Source organism: Meleagris gallopavo, chromosome 3 (genome assembly GCF_000146605.3).
Source record: "Meleagris gallopavo isolate NT-WF06-2002-E0010 breed Aviagen turkey brand Nicholas breeding stock chromosome 3, Turkey_5.1, whole genome shotgun sequence".
Lineage (NCBI taxonomy): Eukaryota > Metazoa > Chordata > Aves > Galliformes > Phasianidae > Meleagris > Meleagris gallopavo.
In genome coordinates this window covers 65,361,466-65,366,385 of record NC_015013.2, presented here as the reverse complement: position 1 = coordinate 65,366,385, position 4,920 = coordinate 65,361,466, and the positions used below count along the sequence as shown (strand labels likewise).

The 4,920-nt window shown below is 42.4% G+C and overlaps 1 long non-coding RNA gene across 1 annotated transcript in view; it reads right to left on the bottom strand.

Moving 5' to 3' along the window:
• Positions 1 to 4,914, bottom strand: part of LOC104910381 — a 90,552-nt gene extending 85,638 nt beyond the window's left edge. The window contains exons 1-2 of the long non-coding RNA XR_002113442.1: positions 1,813 to 4,914; positions 385 to 1,089 (exon numbers count right to left, since the gene is read on the bottom strand). This is a non-coding gene — a long non-coding RNA (uncharacterized LOC104910381). The remainder of the gene's footprint in view (positions 1 to 384; positions 1,090 to 1,812) is intronic.
• Between the last annotated feature and the right edge of the window lie 6 nt (positions 4,915 to 4,920).

Here is a 4,920-nt window from a genome sequence, read left to right as displayed (position 1 = left end):
GGGAAGGGAAGGGAAGGGAAGGGAAGGGAAGGGAAGGGAAGGGATAAATGCCCTTTCGTACACATATATGTAACATTGTAAAAAAAGAGAACTCACTAGAAGAAATATGAGTTTTCAAAAACAGTAAAATATAATTGATTATAATTTTAGGAAAACATTCCTAAAACCATGTACCCAAAACCACATGAACTCCCATGACTGTAAAATGCTATGAAATTTTTTGTAATTACAGTATGGGTGGATATCTGTAAAGACAGTGCTAGTATAAAAAAGAAACACAAAGGGAAAAAAAAGTTTATAAAAAAAAAAAGAGAAAACATACTATAAAACTGTATTTTTTAAGTAGGAAAAGCAAGAGAAAATGCATTAAAATAGAACCCTTACCCCAATTCCTTCTTTTTTTAAGGCTCGTTGAAGCAGAAGCAGGCTTTCCATCACTTATCCTGGCTGTGGTATTTTTTTCTCACACTCACAGCACTCTTCTGTAAGGCACCAAACAGCCATCAAGCAGCTCAGACACTTCCACACAGTTATCAGGACACCTGCACCAAAGTCCTTCATAGCAGTAACGTGGAGAGTAAGCTGCTTCTCACCCACAGGCAAAGCCAGTGCCAGATTGCTGTCACATCCAAGTGCCGACATGCAGAAGCCCCAGTGGCTGGGAGTAGGCCCACATCCTGCCCTGACGATCAGGCCTGTATCTTGCCATGGGGAGTAGGTCTGCATCCTGTCTAGGGATCAGGTCCACATCCTTTCCCAGGGAGCAGGCCCGCATCCTGCCCCAATACCCAGCCACCACTGCATCTGCCGAGTGTGTTGCACAACTGGATGAGTAGGGAACGGGAGCACTAAGAGAAAGTCCTGATGGTCCATTTTAAGTTCTGTAGTGTATTTCTGAGGCGTTTGGATAATGCCCTCAATAGCATGCATTAGATTTCAGCAAGACTTGAATTGGTCAGGAGTTGAACTTCATCACCTACTGCAGAGATTCTGCTCTAGCAGGAAGGTGGACTAGATGATCTCCAGAGGTCCCTTCCGACCCCTATGATTCTGTGATTCTCTGGTCTTTGTAGCATCGTTCCAACCGAACTATCATAAAAAAAGTAAAACCAGGATGTCAGGTCATCGGTTCCTTCTTCCTGCTGTATCTCTCTTCCTACCTGCCATCTAATAACATCTGCGGTAACTCAAGTGCAAAGGGAAGAGCATTAGCAGAGAGGCCAAGAGAGCCCAAAACCCAGCACCGGCTTTAAGCCACTGACTCCAACCCTGGCAGGCAGACAGGCCTGGGATTTCAGGGCATTTCTTGCATGTGAGGTGAGGATACCAACAGCCAGGCTTGCAGCATGCGGGGACACCAGTAACCCCCTTGTCTGCCTGATGCCCAGGATGGGTGCAGCTGTGGTTCTGCAGCTGGGTGGCAGTACCCAGGCAGGCAGCAGCAAGCAGCCTCTTCCCACTGGCACTGCCCTGAACATAGTCTCTTGAGCCTTTGCAGTGATGTGCTCAGGAAACTTCCCTATCCCACTGCGGGTTTATCAACACCCCATCATTTATCACCTTGTCCTTGGTGCTATAAATTTCTCTAGTCATACACTTGTCCCACACAATAAAAAAATGACTGCTTTCTATCGAAGAAATAAGGTTTTTCACAGTTTAACAAAAAATTCGTATAACTTTCCCAATTCCTATCTTAAGTTTTCCAGGAATATTTTCTTTTCTAGCTTCCATTGATAAAATTATTTTAAATTCTCACCCCCTAAAAAAATGAGCAAACAAACAAACAAAAAAAACAACCAAAGAGGCAGACACCTTGCAGCTGAACGAATGCATGATACAACTCTGCATTAAAGCAGCATGTCAGCCATTTCAGTTGTTCTTCCAGCACATGCTCCTATGACAGTGATCTGTGCAGAAAAAGCAGCAACTGTAATTCAAAGAAATGGGTGTTCTAGCGCAACAAAGTTAGATTGCTTCTTCTTGTTTAAGTATAACAGAAGACCTGAAAACCAGGAAACGCTTTGTGTGTACAACAAACTTAACCCCAAATGGCAGTTCGGCTGGGATCCTTTTGTGGTTTGGAGTTGTTTGGAGGGTGTGAGTAGGACGGGCCATGTCTTTGCTTGTTCTCATTCCCCTCAATTAGATGAAGACAATTTAGGTACCAGGAAGATTCATTCTTAAAATAAACTTTCACAAAAGTGACCGTGCTCTCCTGAATTGCACCATCCGTGACAACTACAGCATTTTTACCTTTTGTTCTAAAACAAAATCTTTTTTTTTTTAATTTAATTTCAACTAACTTTATTCAGTAATAAAATAATTCACTAATGGTTGTGCAGGTCTGCAAGCAGCCTGAAGTGAAATTTGAAGTCATGAGCAAAAGATCTCAAACCGACAAACAACAGCTGCAGCAAGACAGCAAGATTCCCAGAAATATGCCTATTTATTTTTCTGATAATTGTATCTTAACAAGAAATAGTGTGCTTTGCAATCATGGAGCTACCCAGGAATATTGGCATATTGGTATTCTGGTGGATATTAATGTGTGAAATAGCTGATCTTCCAAGAAGCAGATTTTACCAAGTCAGTAGGCAATTAGATCATTACATTAAATGCTTAGAGAAACTGCTGCACGGTTCTGCTTAGTACACGAAGTGTGTTTATTCTTGGACAGATAAAATTACCAATGCCTTTCAGTTCTCAGCTGTGCAATTTCAAGTATTTTCTTTTATGGTTTTAAAAGTTATTCTTGAATATTGGGTAAAAGAAAAACCGGCATACATCTGTGCTAATTCCCTGCATAAGGCTGCTTCTTTCCAGAAGTCACTTACTTGTAATGTTACTCAGTCAAATTTTTTATGGAGCAAAGGCAGCAAATCTCTATCAAAACAGACACCTCCATGAATGGCTCTGTTATAAAGAAGTGGGACATTTAACACCTGAAAAACCCAACAGGAGGCTTTCAGTGCCACTGCCCTTCCCAAGCCACAGCCACAGCCACAGCTTCGTTCTGCCGCACAGGGGCTGCTCGCTACTACAACTCGGCACCATGCAGGATAGGCAGGCTAGTGTCAGTCGTATAGACTGGGTTTCAGGGCAGGGAAACTTTCATAGCAGTCCTTCAAAAATCTTTGTGTGAGTTCTTGATTAAAACTGGCTATTAAGATGATATTCATATAATCAATATCAAATGCTTTGCTTAAATTGCAACTGGGAGATGTCTGTTCATTCTTAACAAAAGAAAAGTACTCTTCTGAAGGTTCGCGTTCAATCTTTTTAAGGATCATCTTTTTTGAGGAAAATCTTTATCACTAATAAAACAAAAGGTATGGAACGATTCAAAATATTTTTTTAAAAAGCCATAAAAGTTACAGTCCAACATAAAATATTTAAGTACTCCCCGCAGATGAATACATCAAATAACATCTATATCATAAGCGTATGCCCCAATCCAGGGTTAGGTCACAGAACAGGGGTTCATTTGGAACTAAAGATGCGAATAGGACCAAAGAACAGATCGCTCAAAACTTGTCATTTTGACTAAAGGAAAAGTTCCACATCCATTCAGCACGCAGACTCTCAATCTCCTTAACACAACAGCAAGGATTCCGCCCCTAGCACAGAACAGAACCGATTCCACATTCCTGCATCAACTCTCAGAGCCGTGATCCACTAAGATGCAGTGCTGCCATGCTGACTTGTTCCATGAATCACAAGCAAGCTTTTTGAAAACTGACATGGAAACAATGATTAGACTGCCTGGCACTTCAGACGGCTGGAAAACCAACGTAACTAAACCAACTAAGGGTTCAACCTGAGCTAAGGAGGTCTTTCCATGTATTTTCCAATCTGATGATTTACTGCGCATCTGCACAAAAGACTTCATTTTGTGAGCCATAAGAAATGCTCATTTTGTACTGCCATAAGAAAACAGGACTATGTGCTTGGAAGGAAAGCTGATCTTGTGTTCTTGTGTGATTTGAGCTTTATACTTCACAGCGTGTTTTAAATGTGCATGAAGAGATATTTTCATCCAGCGTTTGGTAGAACAGAGAAGACAATAAATAATAATTAAAAAAAAGGTAGAACTGAAGAAACATTTAAGAATTCAATCAGGTACTTAGGATGACAAAATCCCCTTTCTAATTCAAAATCCAAGCCACCTGCCAAATACAGCCTGGCATATATGAAGGGAACAAGCAATGACAGGACCTGGCAGTCCGTCTGGAGCTCTGTTGGTATCGATCACTGCACCCAAACAGTGCCTTAGTGATGAGCCACTGTTACTAAAGTCAAATTGCTCAAAGCTGAACAGGAGGAAAAACATCCTCATTCTTGGTTCTTGTTATAGTACAAGAAGAATTGAAATGCTTTCCAAAGAAATCCCAGTGAGAAATGTACACCCAAACCAAAGCAGAGACAAGTCCCCTTGGCAAGTAGAGTGCCAAGCACCGCCGAGGCACCGGTGCCTGAATAAAGTGGCACAATTCCAAAGAGACTGGGTGGAAACCTTTCCGAGCAGTGCATAGCTTAGCCAAGTCCTCCTGGTTGTTCCTTATGGTCACACCCTGGTAGCTCCTGCCTTACTCAGGTAAGCAGTCGTGTCGGAAGGGAGAGGGCTCTGGGAGTTAGAAAATGTATGCGGGGTGGGAGGAGGCGGGGAGAGGACTCGACAAAGGCTTTTCATGTCCTATTTTATTCCAAGCCTTTCCACTTGCAGTGAAGCATCAATTTTTGCATTCTGAATTTACCGAGGACGAAACCAAGCTACAGCCGCGTCTGTTAGAACTCGAACTGCTTCTACGCTACGCTTTCCTCTGCCATTCAGAGCTTCCACTCAACCCTTCCGGATTTCCAACGTCGAGTGGAACAACGGCAGTTCGGGTGAAGCCATCGCTTCGTTCCTCTACTCCGACA